Source organism: Lontra canadensis, unplaced genomic scaffold (assembly GCF_010015895.1).
Source record: "Lontra canadensis isolate GAN:19392208 unplaced genomic scaffold, GSC_riverotter_1.0 scaffold5, whole genome shotgun sequence".
Taxonomy (NCBI): domain Eukaryota; kingdom Metazoa; phylum Chordata; class Mammalia; order Carnivora; family Mustelidae; genus Lontra; species Lontra canadensis.
The window spans coordinates 7,408,063-7,428,367 of record NW_022630999.1 but is presented as its reverse complement, the minus strand read 5'-3'; positions in this window follow the sequence as shown (position 1 = coordinate 7,428,367).

Here is a 20,305-nt window from a genome sequence, read left to right as displayed (position 1 = left end):
CACATAAACAGTGCAATATAATTATTGCTCTGGCACCAGAGATAGGAATTTATGCATATGTTTAGGAGACAGTTATCATTTAAACTCACTTTTCTTCAGGTAGGACTATAATTGTGTCATGTATGGTATTGGAGGCAAGAGGCTTTTTTGGCCTCACACTCTATCTAAAATAGTCTTAACTGACTGGCTGCAGGATTGAAAGCTTATTTTCCCAGTACTGACAAAAAGGACTCCTATTGGAATTTGTGAGGTAGGAGAATAATACATATCTGTTAGAATTATAATTTGAAAAAATGTATGTTATTGATGGTTGCTATATTTGCAGACTTAGTTGCTTATCATTCCAGTCCATTACTTTAGGATAATGTGGTTCGAAGTGTGTTCCCAACTTTGAGTGGCAGAACCTATGTAGATGACTTTATATTCTTGATTAAAGAGTTCCATGGATATTAAACACATTTTAAAAATAGCATAAATAATCAAAACTGTTGTAGATCGCTGTGATTGTCTTTTTTCTTGTTTGGGAACGGTGTGACCAGTTATGGGAATAATATACTAGAGACTGGTGGAAAGACCAACAATAAATAGTTCACATATTTTACTGCTTCAATCAAGTTGTCGCTTTTATTTTTATCTTACCAAAGAACAGATACCATTTTTCATGAAAGAAAAAATGAAATGTTTACCTAAATGAATTCTGATTTTACTTCTTGTCAGAGCCAATCATTTATCTATAAAAATAGACTTCATGTGTTAATATGTATTCTTTTGTTTTTATCTTACATTCTTTTAGGATATATATACATCAAGTAGCTTCCCAGTGGTGTGTGGAGTTTGCTTGGATTTTGAAGTGGCTCTAGTATAGTCTGCCCAGCATCTGTTATCCCTCTGGTTACAGACTCATCCCCTGGCCAAGGGGTGGGGTGTGTGCCCAGATTATGCCTCTTTTGATAGCTCTCATTTGTCCACACTTATACCCAGGGTGCGCTTATGACCCAGGATATAACAGTAAGCTTATTTCTCCCATGTTTAAAAACAGGAGATGAAAGAGAAGCTAATTTTCTTATTCCTCTCTAATGACTAAGCAATAAGAGTGTGACTGTGGAGCCAACACCTCCTTTCCCCCTTCTTTTTTTTTCTTCTCTCTCTCTCTCTCTCTCTCTCTCTCACACACACACACACACACACACACCCTACCAGCTGAGGTGCAGTTAGAAAGAAGCTGACACGCAAGCACAGTGAGTTGTAAGTAAGGAATATCCTAGAGGTATTTGCGTTCTTGGTTCTCAATGTGCCTAAGGCCAGCTTCCCTCCAGCCATGCTTGTATATGAGCCCCAAAGTCTCTCATTTTACTTGGGCTCAATCTTTGTGGGTCTTTGTCATTTGCAACTAAAGTATGAACTCAAACAGCTTTTGTAATTCTTGAGTCCTGGGAGGGATCTGGTCTGCAGAAGTGGCATAGAATGTTAGGAAAACTGCTTGTAGCTGGGCCCAGAGAACACATATAAGAGCATTTATAGGTGTTACCTGTGGGTAGGAAGGTTATGGGTAGGGGTGTTCTTCTTCGTACAGTGTAAGTATATTCAACACAACTTTGAAAATTATTCCAGTGGAAGTATAGGCAGAGATTTATTCAATGGCTGGGTTTCTTAGCACTAACCTTTTCCTCCCAGGGCGTGATCTTCAGTTTCTTTCTTTCTTTTTTTTTTTTTTTTTTGGATCTTTAGTTTCTTAAACTGACTTTCAGGTTCTCCATCTTTAAAATAGGCAGAATGTACTGCTTTTCATCATGGTTCTGTAAGGTATAGTTAACATATCTGTAAGATTAACACATAGCAGTATATTAATTAATACATTGAAAAATGTAGCAAAAATACTGACAGACCCAATCGGAGAAAGACAACTATCATATGATCTCCCTGATATGAGGAAGTGGAGATGCAATGTGGGGGGTTTGGGAGGTAGGAAAAGGAAAAATGAAAGAAGATGGGATCGGGAGGGAGACAAACCATAAAAGTCTCAATCTCAAAAAACAGACTGAGGGTTGCTGGTGGGGAGGGGGGGACGGGAGAGGGTGGTGGGGATACAGACATTGGGGAGGGTATGTGCTATGGTGAGTGCTGTGAAGTGTGTAAACCTGGCGATTCACAGACCTGTACCCCTGGGGATAAAAATACATTATATGTTTATTAAAAAAAAAATACTGACAGACCTTTTTTCTGTGTCATAATATTACTTTGGGACAGAATTGTTCCTGTCTTTTTATTTGTTAATAACTACAGTGCCTTCCACCTGAGACCATACTAAATTTATCAATGTGGATTTAAGTACAAATATCACTAGATGTTATGTGATCTGAATGCATGTCTGTGCAGCATACTCTTGAATTCTCTTGTTTCTGTTATGTCTGTGTAAAATCATCCAAAGACACCCTTTATGGACCATGCAGCAAGTCCCATGAGCATGATGCCTACACCAATCCAGTAACTCATTGATAAGACAGTTCCTTCCCTCAAAACCATAATGAAACAAAAATGATACTTTGGCTTCAGAGGTTAAATATGCTTAACTACCATGGTCATCATTACCTTTAATGGGATGTTACTCTGGATAATCCATTTAGGAATGACCTCAGGCAGCTTTCCTCGTCCTTCTGTCACATGACCCCACCGAGTCCATAGGAAACACTCCTGTTCCCACTGATAAACTGTAGGAGCCCAGGTACCCAACACAGTCATTTTATTTCTTTGGCTCATTCCTAGGCATCCTGTCTCTTGCCCTTCCCTCTTGATCTGGGCACAGGAGGTAGCATCTCTCACCTAGCCTTCTTGATATTAGGGTGTCCAACAACTTCTTCCAAATTTTCTCCATAAATACTTCTCTAATCTCCATGTTCCAAGCCTTGTACCTCAGTGTGGGTAAGAGTTTAAGAGCTGTCTAACTGGTTCTCAGCCAAATACTGCTTCAAAATGTGTGCATAACAGCCTCACTGGGATATAATACACACTCTGTGTTTGTGTGTGTGTGTGCACATGTGTGTATACACAGGTGTGTTCTTTATGTGTGTGTTTGTATTTTTATGATGACTCCATGACTTGTCCATGGTAGGTTTCCAAATGTATATATTGAATCAGTTTACTAGTTGAAAACATGAGTTGATAGTAGGCCAGGCTTGAGGATTTCCCACAGCTAAATAATTAGGTATGATCTCCAAGGAAGAGATAGGAAAAGAAAAGGGAAGACACAAGAGGTGGACTCTAGAAACTGCAACAAAGGAATACAGAGACCTGTGATAATCACATTTACTTAGCATTTCATAATTTACAAAACACACAGAATATGCTAGCTAGCTTATTTCATTTTCAGTGTAACCTTCCAGGGAGACATTATAACCGCCATTAAAATTAACTTCATTAGTCTGAGAGAAGTAATGTCCATCAATTCTTTAATCAAATTAGCCTTCAAAGCTAATGTTGAGTTTTGCCAAGGTAGTTAATGAGATGTGAATTAAATCCCCTGAATAGAACTAGATTTGTTGCTCTCTGGTAAGCTATAAAACAGAGAGTCCAAAACCTTTAAACCTAATGGGACAGATCTTGAAGTATTGTTCTCCCTGTCATCACAGCTCTTCTGTATAACCCAGTTTATAAGGAAATGGGTAGTTGTCAAAATAAAAAGGATAATGGCACCCACCAAGCAAACTATCCCTGTGGAAGACTTGAAATTACTGAGTTTGCTCACATGAAAGGCACTGTGTAGGCAACCACAGGTCAGAATGCTAAGCTGACAATAGGAGTGGCTGATGGGCATTGCTTCATTTCTATGACTAAATACCTTTCTAAAATTTGTTTTCCTTGGTAGTAGCCTGTACCCATGTTCAAAGTCAGAGTTGTGGTTCAGACACATTCAGCTGACCTCCAGAGATGAGGTTGAAATTGGCAACCTGAAAATAAATGTTATTGGTGACACAAGGAGAGTATCACTCAGTGAGATCTAGTGCCATTCTCTTCACTGGGGAAGAAAGGGTCCACGGAAAGAAGAAAATTGGTCACAGCCCTGGAGCCTGTGAAGCTACTGGGGGTGAGTGTGGGGATGGGAAAGCATTAGGGCCATCAAGACACATACCATATGAGAATATCTTTTATTAACCTTTCTTTGAATATTAGATACTATCAATTTTTTATGATAAAAGTATTTAACATGAGATCTACCCTCTTAACAAATTATTGTTAACTAAAGGTGCAGTGTAATATAGCAGATCTCTAGAACGCACCATACGTAATTGAAACTTATACCCATTGAACAGCAACTCTTCATTTCCCCTTTACCCCAGTTCCTGGCAACTACCCTTCTACTCTCTGTTTATGTGAGTTTGATTGTTTTAGATAGTTCATATAAATATAATCATGCAATATTTGTTCTTCTCTGGCTTATTTCACTTAGCATATTGTCCTCTAGATTTATACATGTTGTTGCATATGGTAGGATTTCCTTTTTTTTATGGCTGATTAATATTTCACTGTATGTATATACCATATTTCCTCTATTCACTTATCTGTCAATGGACATTTAGGTGGAATTGTTGGATCATATGTTATTTTTAATTTTTTGAGGAGCCTCCACACTACTTTCTCTAGTAGCTGCACCATTTTACATTCCCACTGGTAGTATGCAAGGATTCTAATTTACTCATGTCCACGTCAATACTTTTTCTTTTCTCTTTAGATTTATCTATTTATTTCACTTTTTAAAAATTATTTATTTGACAGACAGTGATCTCAAGTAGGCAGAGAGGCAGGCAGAGAGAGGGAGGGGGAAGCAGGCTCCCTGCTGAGCAGAGAGCCCGATGTGGGGCTCAATCCCAGGACCCTGAGATCATGACCTGAACTGAAGGCAGAGGCTTAACCCACTGAGCCACGCAGGTGCCCCTATCTACTTATTTTAGGGAGAGAGTATGAACATGTGAGTGGGGGGAGGGGAAGAGGGAGACAATGAATCCCATGCAGACTCCCTGTTGAATGTGGAGTCCAACACAGGGCTCAATCCCAGGAGTCTAAATCATGACCTAAGCCAAAATCAAGAGTTGGACACTTAACCAACTGAGCCACCCAGGCACCACTTGTTCTTTTTTTAAATAATAGCTGTCCTAATAAGTGTGAGGCAATACTTTATTGTGGTTTTGACTTGTATTTCCTTGATTGGTGATGATGAGCATCTTTTCATATACCTGTTGGTAATTTGTGTGTTTCCTTTGGAAAGATGTCTGTTCAAGCCCTTTGCCCATTTTTTAATGGGGTTATTTAAATTTTTGCTATTGATTTGTGGAGTTCTTATATCTAAGTAGCCCCACTAGTCAATTTTTGCTTTTGTTGCCTGCTCCTGGTATCATTATCTTAGAAGTCATTGCCAAGACCAGTGTTCAGAAGATTTTCCCCTATGTTTTCTTCTAGAAGTTTTATAGATTCCAGTCTTAAGTTTAAATCTATAATCCACTTTGAGTTGATCTCTATGTGTGACGTGAGATAAGGGTCTAATTTTGTCCTTTTGCATATGGATATCAAGTTTTCTGAACACCATTTGTTGAAAGTATCCTTTCTCCACTGTGTATTTTTGACACCCTTGTTGAAAATCAGTTAACTATATATGCGTGGATTTATTTCTGGGCTATTCTGTTCTGTTGGTCTTTATATCTGAAGATACCATCAAATTTAAAAGGCACTATGATTGCATTTGCTTTTCATCATTTATAAATTTTGTTGTATACCAGTCTCAAATGAGTTAGCCTACTATTTCCTCTTTGTATTTAAAACAAAAAGAGTTGTTAATGGGCAGGTTAGGGATGTGAATCAGGTTGGAAGAAGGATGGGAGGGAGCTGAGGTGCCTACCTGAGCCTCTTCAAGAGCAGTGGCTGCTAAAAGGTGAAGGAACCAAGTCAATTGTAGGATGCTGTCATTTGTGAAACGCATTACAATTTCAGAGATGTTAAAGTATGGGATATTGTTCATCTTAGAATCAGTAAATTGGAAGGGATCATCTAAGGCCTTTCTCAATTATCATAATGTCTTATTTAAGAATATTTTAAAGAAACATTTTATTATAACTTTGAGTATATACAAAACTGATTTCATAGGAAAAGACTCTTATGAACCCGCTTTATGAATAGGAAAGAATTGATGATTATATTAGTGTATATGTAAATGGTGCATTAAAACAGTTCTTCCAAGTAGTCCAAGTACTTATTGTACAATCTTTCTGTCATTATTTGCCTTCCAAGTAGCTCTCTATGTCCTTCTGTCCTTGCAACTCTTATCCTTCCCATAAACATAATTTCTATCTTAGGTATATTGCAAGTTTACCATAAATGTGAAATGTTTTCATTATTTTTATTATGTTACAGTTAGCCAGCATATAATACATCATAAGTTTTTGATGTGGTGTTCAGTGATTCATTAGTTGCATTATAATACCCAGTGCTCATGACAACACATGTCCTCTTTAATACCCATCACCAGATTACCCCATCCCCCTACCCCTTCCCTTCTGTAACCCTCAGTTTGTAATTAAGGGTGTTCAATGTATCACAGATACCCAAATACATGAACAAACATATAGAAGGCCAAAGCATTTGAGGAGGCACTTACATGACATCACTAGTATCAAACTCTATATGAGCTTGTCACAGAATGATGGCGTTTGAGATGAAATTACCACTAAATAAATGTTTGTGTCTCCACCCCCTGCCCCACCTAAATTAATATGTTGAAACCCCAGTCTCCATTATGGTGGTATATAGAGGTAGGGCCTTTTGGCAGTAATGAAGTTTAGAGGAAGTTAAGCAGGCAGATCCTTCATGGTGGGATGAGTGCCCTGCTGAGAAGGGGGCCCGTTTTCCCTCTGCCATGTGAGAATACAGCAAGAAGCCACCATCTGCAAATGAGACAGGCCCTCACCAGACGCGGAATCTGCCAGCACCTTGATCTTGGACTTCAGCCTCCAGAACTATGAAAAATAAACGTTTATAGTTTAAAACATCCAGTCTTTGGTATTTGTTACAGCAGACTGAACTAAGACACATGTGATCAACTTGGAGAATGCTCAGGAAGACAAAAAATTTAGAAGAATCAAACTACTGGGAAAGGATAAAGTACCTGGTATATTTAACTGAACAAGAGAAGCTAAAGGAGTGATTTAATAAGAACTAAAGAGGTACTGTGTGTAACTACTGAAGAATGCCCTAGGCCTAGGAAAGAAGATGAAAAGGAGGGGCAAGGAATTTAATTTTGACATTAAGCAGCATTTCCTGACATTGAGATTTTAAAGAACAAGAATTAAATTACTTTACCCATCTATTTACTCATTCATTTATTGATTTACTTATTGGTAGGAGTTGGAGGGAGAGGGACAGGAGAAGTATTGTGTAGTCTGATTTAAAGGCATCGTAAATGTTACCTGGAGTCTTGATATTCAAGGAAATTTCTGTGGGCTTTATAGTCTGGATTCTCTTTGTAGACTCACCAACTCTTTCATTATCCCAAGAAACTTACTGATATATGCTCAGCAAACTCGTTGCTCAATAAATCTTTAGTGATGGGATGAATAGAGTGGATGAATTATTGAAAAAGAATCCAGTGGCACAGGATCATAAATTTCTGATTCCAAATAATAGCAAATAAACACACAACTATTTTGGGATGTGACAATAATAATTTGGAGTTCGTTCTATTTCATTTTTTTTCTCTTTTTATTTTCTTTCAACAGACATTTTTTGAGCACTTTATCAGGGTCCAATCTGTAGACACTATATGGTAAATTGAACAGACCAAAAATTTTTTTTAAGATTATATTTATTTGTCAGAGAGACACACAGCGAGATATGGAATAAGAACAGGAACACAAGCAGGGTGCATGGGAAAGGGAGTAGCAGGCTTCCCGCTGAGCAGGGAGCCCGATGCGGGGCTCAATCTCAGGACCCCAGGACCATGACATGAGCCAAAGGCAGGCACTTAACTGACTGAGCCACCCAGGCATCCCTGAACAGAGAGATTTTAGTGTAAAGAACTGTAAACTGTAACAGAATTGGAGTATTGAGGAATTAGCTAGTAGGAAGGAAAGAGAAGTCTCAATAGCATGAATAGTAGACTTACGGAGCATCCATAACCCTGGGTTTGAGATGGAACATCCAAGGAAGAGGCTTGTAGGACTAGATCCAGACGTTGTTAGAAAGTGCACAGCTGTGGCTCATGGATGGCAGAGGAGTCACCATGGTGCCATGCTAGCAAAACTTGCTAGAAATCGGTCTTTGAGGGGCACCTGGGTGGCTCAGTGAGTTAAAGCCTCTGCCTTTGGCTCAGGTCGTGATCCCAAGGTCCTTGGGATCAAGCCCCGCATCGGGCTTTCTGCTCAGCAGGGAGCCTGCTTCCTATCTCTCTGCCTGCTTCTCTGCCTACTTGTGATCTCCATCTGTCAAATAAATAAATAAATAAAATCTTTAAAAAAAAAAATCGGTCTTTGAGGAGCCAGAGGAAGCTGTACCCAAGGGAATGCCACCCTTCAGAGGTAGCCACAAAACAAACCGAATAGGTGATAGGGATGTCACAGGGCGGTGTCTTGTGGCACTCCACTGCAAGATTCCCTGGAGGAGTGCTGGGGGAAGCTCCTGGCACTGGTCCCCATTGGCCACCCCATTCTGCAGGAGTCAGGAACTAGGTAAGCCATTTGTATTGGAGATTTTGGATTCTGGAAAAGCTGTGTTTGCTGCAGGGGCTGGACAGTCGAAAACTGAGCTGTTGGACCTTGACAAGACAAGTATATCACAGTGGAGGAAAGCCTCTTCCTATTCAAGTGTCTCTTCTCTCTTGAAGCCTTGTTGACAAGGCTTAATGTCATGCTAGTTGGCAAAGGAGTGTTGTTTGCAGGGTCCACTCCCATTATTCTGGAGAAGACAAGGGTGCATTTGGAGTTGAAAGGCAATAAATTGTAAGTACCTGTCAGCCAGCAGTGTGCTAGGTTCTAGGGTTATAGCAATATGAATGTAGATAAATGGTTTTTAATCAAGTAATTATGCTTAAGAGTAAATTTATAATTGTGCTGAGTTTCCCTTTTCTGTGAAGCAAAAGTACATGGGCCATGAGAGCCTGTTTAGAGGGTCTTGAAGTTAGATTTCATACTTGCCTCTGCTCAGCACATCCTTAAATATACCACAGGTTGTTCAATAAAATGTGTAACCATGTTTAGAAAAAAGCTAAAGTGACTCTTAAAACCAAAACAAAAAAAAAAAAAACCATGAAAAAACAGAGAGCTAAAGTAATTCATGAATTGTTATGAGCCGTACAAAATCAGAAGGAATTCTGCCACAAACAGTCCTGTACTCCTGGTAAAGAGCAGTTGGAGGACAAAAATTAACCATCACTTAGGCTTGGTTTAAGAAAATCTGAGTTTAAAGTTTCAGTGAGATAATAGTTATTGAAAAGATATGAACTAGAACAATCCTGGTCCAGAGTAAGGGACATACCACTCAATGACTATTGTGGTCATTTGATTTGGGATGTTTTATTTTGAAAGTGTATTACATGGATGTAATCTATTCTGGGGAAGGGTCAGTTGAAATACTGTGGTGACTTAGGAAATGCAGCAATGAGAATGTTGCTGACCAAACTAAGCCAGCTGTGTTTTCCAGAAAAGAAACAATTGTGAACTGACCTCATTGTCATATAGTAGTGTGGAAATGCAGAAACGTTCCCAAAACAGCTGAGCTTGTGGTAGGACTGGACATCTTTACAAAAGTTAACTCAGGCATAAACTTAGAAGTCATATTCTTATGGGAGGAGGGGAAAAAATGAGGACTTAAAGTCAGCGTCCTATGCATACAGTAGATGGATAGGTTTATCTCCTATGACTTTCCATTTAATAAGGAAACATCTTTTTCATTTTATTAAGACCATAGCAAAAAGATTTATCTACCTATATGTCTAGAACATGGGTGTGTAGTCCAGAAGAAGAGTAATTAATTCAATAAAATAAAATAATTCAATAAACTTTCCAAGAGATACACCTGCCTAATTGATCATGTTCTGAAAGCATGAATTTGTTTTCCAACAATACAAGAAAGCATTTGAACCTTTGCTCTGTAATCAACTTATGTCCTCCAGCTTATGACTTGAACTCATCAAGAAAGGTATTCATGGTAGAATTATATGACAAGGTTTGGTTTAAAATACTCTGGCAAATGGGAGTGCCTAGTGGCTTGGTTAAGCTTCTGCCTTCGGCTCAGGTTATGATCTCAGGATCCTGGGATTGGGCCCCAGGTCTGGGTCCCTGCTCAGTGGGGAGTAAGCTTCTCCCTCTCCCTCTGTCCCTCCCCCATGCTTGTACTCACTCACTCCCTCTTTCTCTCTCTCTCAAATAAATAAACTCTTTTAAAACTACTCTGAAAAAAAAATTAAAATTGGGGAAGAGATAATAGATGGCAAAATTTGGGTAATTATTGAAGCTGGGGGTGATTGGTATATGAGAGTTCATTATGCTATTCAATTTAGTGTATGAAATTTTTCATATCAAAAAGGTTTTCAAAGGAAATATAAATGAATATCCATTTCAGCATCCTTATAATAACTACAGTTCTGAAAAAGATTTGAAGGAGATGCAAAGGAGTGATGTTTCCAGGGTCCACTCTGATTACCTTGGAGAAGAGGATGAAGGGTGCATTTGGAGTTGAAAGACAATAAATTGATAGCCGATGTAAGTACCTGCTGTCAGCCAGCAGTGTGCTAGGTTCTAGGGATATAACAATATGAATATAGAGAAATGGTCTCTTGGACTTTGGATGAGAAATTTAATCAAAATGAACTGAAGTCTCAATGGAGAAGAGAATATGAGGATGGGTTTTTAAAAATTGTTTTATTCTTCCATTACCAATAATGCAAATTTCAGTGCTAAATGGAATTAAAACAAGTGCAAGAAGCATGAAAAGACGACAACATCATTAGCCATCACAGAAATGCAAATTAAAACCACAGTGAGATACCACTCCACCTGTATCAGAGTAACTACAATTAAAAACAGTGACAACACCAAATGCTGAGGATGTGGACATACTAAATAAGTCTGATGTTGTTGGGAATGTGCAATGAGAGAGCCACTCTGGAAAACACTTGGGCAGTTTCTTTTAAAACTAAACATAAAATTACCGTATGGTCTAGCAAATACAACTGGGCATTTATCTCAGAAAACTTAAAACTTAGGTTCGTACAGAAACCCATACATGAATGTCTATAGCTGGGTTTTTGTTTTTGTTTTTGTTTTTGTTTTTGTTTTTCATAAAAGCTCCAAACTGGAAACGGCTCAAATGTCCTTCAGTGGGTGAATGGTAAACTGTGGTAAATCTGAAACAGGGAATTCTGCTTAGCGTTAAAGACGAAAGAACGTATAATAACAGAGTGAATCTGCAGGAAATTTTGCTGAGCGGAAAAAGTACCAAAAGGTGATAGACGAGATGACTTCATTTATGGACGATATCCAGAATGATGTAGTTTCAGGAATGTAGAGCAGAATAGCCGTTGCCAAGGGTTGGGGACCTGCGAGAAAGAATGGAAGGGAGGCGGCTGTGGTTAGAAGAGGATCATTCCACGGGTCCCTGTGGTGATGATCTGTTCTTTATTTGACCGGTGCTTGTGGCTACACAAACCTACACATGTGATAAAATGGTATGGAACCAAATGTCCATACACACACCTATACACAAATAAGCACAAGTGAAAACAGAGGACTATGAATAAGATGGTGGGTTGTATTAACGTCATTAGCCTGGATATGATATTGTAATATAGTTTTGCAAGATAGTGTCATTGGAGGAAAACATGTACTGGGGAATTGGACATCTTGATATTCTTACAATTGAATGAGAAGTTAAAATCGTCTCAATAAAAATTTCAATGAAGAAAGTAAATGAAAATTAAAGTTCAAAGACTTTTGAATTTGCTCACAATGTTGGTGGATGTTCTCGATTTCTTTTCCACTTGGAATAAAGAAAAGGTTGTACTCTCCATATTAATTAATAATAAGAAGTAGTTGTTTTATCTAGGAATGTCACCCACTAGTTGGATGTCTTGGAACAAGTTTCTTGAACTCATTGGGTCTCTTCTAATATGTAAGTGGTTATATCTTTCCTCAAAGGTCTGTTGTTGGTATTAAAAATGTATCTTAAGTTCCTGATACATAGTACCCACTCAAAAAATTCCCTTTCACATTGGAGATAATTTTTTCATGTTTAGATTGTTTTTAGGACCCCTGCTTTTCTACTTCTGCTCTCTTTTGTCTTTGGAAGTTTTCTTATGTGCTTGTGTGTCTTCTGAAATATGAAAAATATTTATGTACAATAAACTCTCTTGTTTAAGAAAATTGAGTTTGGAGAGAAAGTTTAAAACCAGTGGCCAAAAAGAGAAATTGAATTATCTGTGGTTTTCAGTGATCTGTCTCTTCCTGGCCAAGTAGCATATGAATTCAAGAATTACTGGCAATGTAAACTGTTGAACAATTAAGCCATTAAAGATGGTGGTAAATTCTCATGGTGGTCTCTCATCAGTTCTCATTTATCACCAAGGGATACCTGTTGATTTAAAAATGTGAAAGTACTCAATGAGAGCCTGTTCTGGCCTTATAAAGAGAAGTTATGAAAAACCAGTAATCATGTACATTTCTGAGTCCATCTATTTTTGTGAAGCAAACAATGAAAAAGCAAAAATGAGTACTTTTTTTGAAGGTAAAATGAAAACAAATTACTCTTTTAAAAAGCAAGCAAGCGAGGAATATTATGGTGGTGGTATAGATTGCCATAGATAAAACTGACCACAGAAAGCAACCAGGTAAGCTGAATAAAATACCCATCACCACCACCACAAAAAAAAATGCTGAGGGTATCAAGGAGTATACAATGCACCAAAATTTTCTGAAGCCAAAAAAATAGCACAGTGCAGTTCATCTTATGTTCTTGAGCTTGCCATTCCATGGCATTTTTCGCTTGAGGTATTTGTTAATTTATAAGATTTGTGGATCCAGAGCCCTGGGAATGTAAATCTAAAGTGACAACCTAGGAGTCTGAAAAGATTGGAAGAGCTAAAACTGCTTCGTGAAGTTGGGAAGACAAAAATTAGAAATCAGGGCCAGCCAAAAGGAGAGGTCCTAGTAAATATCTTAAAATTTAGTCCCCCAGAAGGGCTAGACCTAAGAAGAAAGGGTGGACCAGAAATAGACAATCCTTTGTAAGGGCAAAAATCCATCTTCAAAACCTCTCAGTCCCCGAGTGAAATAAGGTGATCTATCCATAGTATGACCACTCAACAGAAAGAAAAAAACTTTTTTTTTTTTTTTAATCTCAGAAAGCGCCTCAAATTATTGCCACAACTTTTAACAGACAGGAGATTGAGATGTTGGAATCAGTGGACCAAGGTTTTTAGAAAGATTAATATATTCAGAAAAGTAGATGGTATAGAGAACATAACCAGAGAAATTCTAACATATAATAAATTGAAATTAAGAGTTCAGTAGATGAGTGTGAGAGCAGATGAGACAGTGAAAGAGAGGATCCATAAACTGGAAGATATAACGAGGTAAGGTATCCAGCTGAAGCAGAGAAGGAGTAAAAGGATTAAAAAAATACTGAAAAGTGTGTTAAGAGACACATGGAGCGCAATAAAAACATTGAATATCTATAAAAATGTTGGAGAAGAAGAAAGAGAATAAGACTAAAGATTTAATGGGGAAGATCTTGGCCAAGAATTTCCCAAGACTTTCAAAAGAATTTAAGCTGCAGATTTAAAGAAGCTCCACCAATACTAAGCAGGACTAAAAACAAAACCAGACACCCAAGCACATTAGCAGCTGGTCAATAAAAGTCAAAGAATAAGAGGAATCTTAAAAGCAACCAGAGGAACAAATAACACATTAATTTTAAAGGAGAAAGAATAAATTGGGAGAGTGAATTCTTGAAAAAAAAAAAAAAAAAGAGAATGTAAATTAGGTTCTACCATCTTTGGGGGGTGGTGTTTGGTGGGTGGGGGAGTGGGTTGTGTGTGGGGGGGGTAATCCCACACAACACCAAGAATTCAATCCAACTCCATTCTGACACTATCTACCTGGGTATAACATCCAATTCTACTGGTTAAGGATTCCTAAAAGACTGCTCCCTCTACCCTCCTACTTCAGATGCCAATCACAAGCCCAAATGGTTACCTATACTTCTGACTGGCTGTAAATCAGAGTTTCCCAAGACCATCCCCCCGCTTTGGGTTCAATTAATTTGCTAGAGTAGCTCACAGAACTCAGAGAAACATTATATTTACTAAATTAGCAGTTTATTTAAAAGGATATAACTCAAGAGCAGCCAGAAGGAAGAGATGATGCATGGGGTAAGAGGTCAGAACTTCCATGCCCTCTTTAGGTACACCACTCTCCCAGCATCTCCAAGTGTTCATTAATGGAGAAGCTCTACAAACCCTGTTCTTTTGGGGTTTTATGGAGGCTCCCTTACATAGTCATGATTGATGAAATCATTGGCCATTGGCAATTGATTCAACCTCCAACCCTCTTCTCTGTAGCAGTCTGGTGTGGAACTGAAAGTTCCAGCTCTCTAATCACAGGGTTGATTCTCTTGGTTCCTAGGTGGGACCCCCCTCAAAAATCACCTAATTAACATAACAAAAGACATCTTGGTCACTCTTGACACTCAGGGAATTCCAGGGGTTTGCAGAGCTGTGAGCCAAGAACTATGGATAAAGACCAAATATATATGAAAGATAATCTGGATAATCAAAGATGTATTTCTTATAAATCACAATATTGCAGTCTACCCCCTGGTCTTCAAACATGAATCTCTTACAGGCAAACAATCATAAAAATCAAAGATCATAGCATACTGCTAAAATCTCATTCAGCTATTAGTAACAATTCAGTCTAGCTTTGTATCACATGAAAATGTCTCCCAGAGTTAGGCCATTCATGTTTGTGGGCTTCCATTTGATCCAGTTAGGTTTCAAAAGCAGAAGTGGTCTCAGTAATACATAGCTTCACTCTTTACCTTTGCATTTAGCAAGTCCAATTCATAGTGCTTGAACGGCAGATTTGCAGGTCTTCTGTTTTACAATACTGGGTAGGGGAAACATTCCCCAGTGAGACACAGTGTCCATACCCATAATATAATCAGGTAAAAGAGTTGCAACCACTTCACATAAAGCCTATTCGAACATACAAATTCTCCAACAAACTTCTACCTTAATCCCATTATCTCTTACATTCCTAACTGTAGCCTCCATTAGGACTTTATCAACAGGTTTTGATTTTACAATGCTGGGTAGGGGAAGTGTTCTCTGGCCAGATATAATATCAATTCCCATAAAACTTGCAAGTAAAGTTGATACAACCTCTTTATATAATACCTGCTTAAGCATTCTGACTTTCATAACACTATTAACTCCTGCACTTTTACAGTTTCTCATTCTAATTGTAGCCCAAATCAGGGCTGCACAAATGGATTTTGGTACCACTCTTCCTGAGACCCCTAAATCAAGAGGAAACTTCTTTAAACCCTGGTCATTTTAGCCACTTTTGGGCAATCCCCAAATCTTTCCCCAGTGAGGGATTGAGGGACCCAAAAAATAATAAAGGAAAAGTTACACTAGAACAAATGGAAATAAAATCATAAATTGGTATATGTAAGCCTAAATACATCAGTAACCACAGAAATGTGAACATATTTGTTTTGTTGAACTTGAGTAAATTAAAGGTTCATGAGTGTAACCACTAAAAAAATAGTGAAAGAATGTAAAACTAACAACAAAAGTACTGGACTTACTCAAAAGAAGGGGAAAAACGGAAGTGAAGTAAAAGGAATATTGAACATATGGAGCAAATTGAAGAAAAAGTGGTATGCAAATATAAATGTATCAAATAATACAGAATAAATATTCCAATTAAAAGATTTCTTAGTAGTTATGATTATATAAAACCCAACTTATGAGCTTATAAGAGAACCACTTTAAATATAAAATATGAAAAGTTTACAGTATGGTGTTTCCTCAAAAAATTAAAAATGGAATTACCATATGATCCAGTAATTCCACTATTGGTTATTTACCCAAAGAAAATGAAAAGACAGCTATGAAAAGATATATGCACTCCTATGTTTACTGCAACATTATTTACAATAGCCAAGGTATGGAAACAACCCAAGTGTCCATCTATAGGTGAATGGATCAAAAAGATATGAGATACACACATACATACATACATACACACACACACAATGGAATATTACTTAACCATAAAAAAGAATGAAATCTTGCCATTTGCAACAGCATGGATGGATCTAGAGTATATAATGTTAACCAAAATAAGTCAGAGAAAGGCAAATACCATATGATTTTACTCAAGTGGAATTTAAGAAACAAAACAAATGAGAAAAGAAAATAAAGATACAAAAAACCCCAGACTCTTAAATATGAAGAACCAACTGGTGGTTGCTGAAGAGGAGGCAGGTTGGGAGATCGGTGAAATAGCTGAAGGGGATGAAGTACACTTATGATTAGCACTGAATAAGGTATAAAATTGTTGAATCATTATATTGTATCCCTAAAAGTAGTATAACACTGTATGTTAATTATACTTGAATAAAAAAAATTTTTTTTAAAGATATGTAAAGTTTGAAAGTACAATGATAGTGTTTCGGTTAGGGTTTATTCAATGACACAGAACCACTACGAGAAAAAAGGAGTAAGGGCTTCCATAGGAATTAGAATTTATACAATTAACGTGGGAGGAGTTAGGGTAGAATTTTCTGAAAGAACATTACCTCTGTGTGTGGTGGTGGCCTAAAGTAGGCTAGCAAGGCAGGCACTTGGGAAGAAAAGCTGAATGTGAAACTGGGGAAAGTGAGGACAAAATGGAAGCCATACAGATAAACTAGAACCCCTGTTTGTGTTTCCCCACCAACTTTGATCCTAAGTATGGCTTGGAGGAGAAGCCAGCATCCTTCACCATGGAGTGACATGCACACCTGGTTCAGGACTTGGAGAAGCTGAAGAAGGACATCTGGCAGAAACTGCAGGAGCTACAGTCCTGGCCATGGACCCATAGCAACAAATGAGCCAACAGATTAGTAACAGTGTCTGTAACTTTTGCTTCATTTCTGCTTCCAAATCCCATGGAAATTTCTTTTATGGCTAACCCAAACTGGGAGCCAGTTCTGACAAACATAAATCAGGTTCCGTGGTAACTTAGTGCTCACATTCTCTGCTAGGGCCTGTGGAAAGCCAGAATGTGTTTAAAAAAAAAAAAAAATACTCTGCAGAGGATGGGTTAGCTTGCTTCAAAATCCTAAAGGCTCGTACTGTTACTCGTTTATAGAGAAGGGACCCATAAAAGATACCATACAGTGTTCTTATCTGCTAGCATCACATCAGATGCCATTGAATCTTTGTCATGTGACTCAAGCATCATAACAGCTTGCATAGTGGCCTGGACAAGTTACAGAGCCTTTTTATTTTGGACCCACTGAAAACTGGCCAACTTTTGGGTTATTTGGTAAACAGGTATGAGGAACATGCCCAAATTAATTATATGCTGCCTCAGAAATCCAAAGAAACTTAGTATGTGTTATGCCCCCTTTCCAATGGTAGGATGGACCAGAGGCCACCTTATTTTTCACCTTGGAAGGAATATCATGACATACCCCAGATAACTGGGGCTCTACAAGTTTCACCAAGGTCACAAGCTCCTGAATGTTTGGAGGATTTAGGCATACATATGTCTTACAAAGTATCTAAACTAGTTGCTGCTTCCTGCTCATCAGATTCAATCAGGACATTATCATCAATGTAATAGAGCAGTGTGATATCCTGTTTAATGGGGACATGGTCAAGATCCCTACAGACTATATTAAGATATAGGACTGGAGAACTGATAGACTCCCTGAGATAAGAGAGTGAGCTCAGTGAACTACAAAAAAAAAAAAAAAAAAAAAACCTGCTTCTGATGGTTTTTACCAAGAGATGCAGAGGAAAAAGCATTTGCCAGATCTGCAGCTACATTCCAGGTGCCAGTGGTTGTACTGATTTACTCCAGCAATGAAACCACATCTGGAACAATAGCTACTGTTGGAGTCACTACCTGATGAAGTTTAAGATAATCTATTGTCTTTCTCTAAGATCTGCATTTGGTCACCCAACACCTTTTTTTTTTTTTTTTTTTTTTTTTGAGCTCAAGAGAGACAGAGTGCTTGTGCACGCACAGGCTTGGGGTGGAGGTACAGGCAGGGGCAGAGAGAGAGGAACAGAGAATCTTAAGCAGGCTCCACGCCCTGAGTTGGTCTCCATGCCAAAATCAAGAGTTGGACACTTACCTGACTGAGTCACCCAGGCACCCCAACACATTACTTTCTATAAGCGCTTAGTTACAGGTGTCTACAAGTGATGATTTGAATGACTGTTCTGCTCCTGCATGCCATATACCATCAGTGTTCCCTTTACCTCTGGACAAAACAACCACTGATGTCCTTAATTCTCCCCAAATCAGAAAATCATTTCTGGATAAGCCAGAACTAAGTTAGAGAACCCACACTTGTAGTTCTGTTCTGCTAGAACTACTTCTGGTACCAATTTCTGTATCAATTAGGAGAGCAGAGCCATACTGAGTGATGTGGAATAAATAATTTATTATAGGAATTATAATGGACACAATATGGGAGCTGGTGAAGAATCCTGTAGAAGACTGTTCAATCTCTGCATCTGGAAATTGAGTCTACGTGGAGTCACTATAGGTCAGCACAGTTGGTAATCAAGAACATTTCGACATGAAATGGGGAGGGAGGACAAACTGGGATCCATGAGAACACGGTGGTATCTGCACCTGTCTCTTACCATCTCCAATCTGATAATATCATTGACCTGTAGAAGCAGCTTATCCCTGTCATCATGGAGCTACAAATGCGTCTGGTCCAGGACTCAAAACCTGAAGGAGGAAATCCAGCAGCTCTTGGAGGGCTGGCTACTTTTCCACACTGTAAAGTGAGCCAGCAGATCAGTTGCTAAGTAAAAGTAATAGGAACTTATAATTATTAGTAAATAAGAAAAATAAACAAAGGGCACTCACATAGAATATATTGTAAAGGAAATACCCTAAAGCTTGTTTAGGGAATGTGCAGAAAAAGAGAGAATGCCAAAGAAAGTCTTCAATCTGTTAATTAGGAAACTGGAAGAATGATACAGCCAGAGACCAAAATATGAAAGGAAGGAAGAGAGGAGAGTTATGGGATATTATGTTTGCCAGGGTAGAGGTAACTTGTAAATATTTAAAAACAGAATTAAAGAAAGTTGCAATGTAAATGGCTCTGAGATGGTTAATATATTAATAACTTAAGTTTCATAACAAGTACCTAAATCCATGATCTAACTCGCAAGGGTCATACACACTGGATGGTATATCTATCTTTGGATAAAGATACAGATATGGACATATAGATGAGTGTGTAGATATCTTTTATATATGTCCAATGACATTACTTTACCTGAGAGTTACATTAAATTTACTTTAAGCTCCCGTTATCATCAAGTGGAAATGTTGATGTACTCTCCAAGATTTCTTCAAATTCCAGGGAGTTGACATTCTTATGATCAGACCTTACTGTAAGTTCTTAATCTTTCTGAATTCCTCATTTCACTCATGCCTCATATCCACCTGCTGTTCTCTTCTATTGGTATATTCATGGGATGCAGCTTGCTTTCCTTAATTTCCCCATATCTCTACCCACACAAGTAACATCTGTGGTTAGAGATTTAGCTTAAGTTTGGAATGACAGAGAAGAGGTGTTCACCAATATTTAATGGTCATCTGGCTATCCCTGCCCCCCAAAGTCTCTCTCTATGTAATACTGTTCTGGAGGTCCCTCCTGCCATTATGATCAGCCCCTTCTTCCTTTCATTCCCTTCCCACCCCCATTTTTTTGTATCTGCAAATTCCTTTTTATTTTGTGTTTGTGGAACAGTTTGTTCTCTCTCTATATCTGTCTCCTTCCAAATTGTTATCTGGGTGCCCAACCTAATTGATCAGGGTATTTGACCAAACAAAAAGCCATCTTCTCCCCTAAGGGTCAATAAAGGCACTGTAACCCAATTATGGGTTAAATGGCAAATATAAGGTAATGCATAGATAATAGAAGATAGATGATAGATAGATAGAAGAAAGGAGAAAAGAAGGAAGGAAAAAGCCAGAAAGGAAGACAAGGGAGGGAAACAGGGAGAAAGAGCTGACTATTCACC